A 447-nucleotide genomic window follows, 5' to 3' on the forward strand; every position below is an offset into this window, starting at 1 on the left:
TTCACAGCTTTCAAAACTCTACATACTGATCCAGTTCACATTTCTAATCTATGACTTTATTCTCTTTGTTAGTGATTTATGTGGGTGGCTGCTGACTCTCTGTTTGGCAAATGTATATGTCTGATTTACACCAGCATAATTAAAAACACAATTTGGCCCAAAGACTCCAGTTGATTTGCATAAATGTTACCAGATAGTCTGCAGCTATACACCAAATTCAGTAACAAAAATCAAAGTAATATGTTAGAAATATGAACTGAAGCTGCATGTAAGATATTGAGACCTTATACTAACATGATGAATAGCAGAATTTGAATTCTTGATTTTTTCCTTCTCTTCTTTGAATTCCTTCTCTGATGCTGGCTTGCTTTTTCTTTATCTAATCTATAGCTGTACTTGGATTGAAAAGCATTTTCTTCTGCTTGAATGCAACACTTTGTTGTTTGT

Source organism: Gavialis gangeticus, unplaced genomic scaffold (assembly GCF_001723915.1).
Source record: "Gavialis gangeticus isolate Ggan-Ray unplaced genomic scaffold, GavGan_comp1, whole genome shotgun sequence".
Classification (NCBI taxonomy): Eukaryota; Metazoa; Chordata; order Crocodylia; family Gavialidae; genus Gavialis; species Gavialis gangeticus.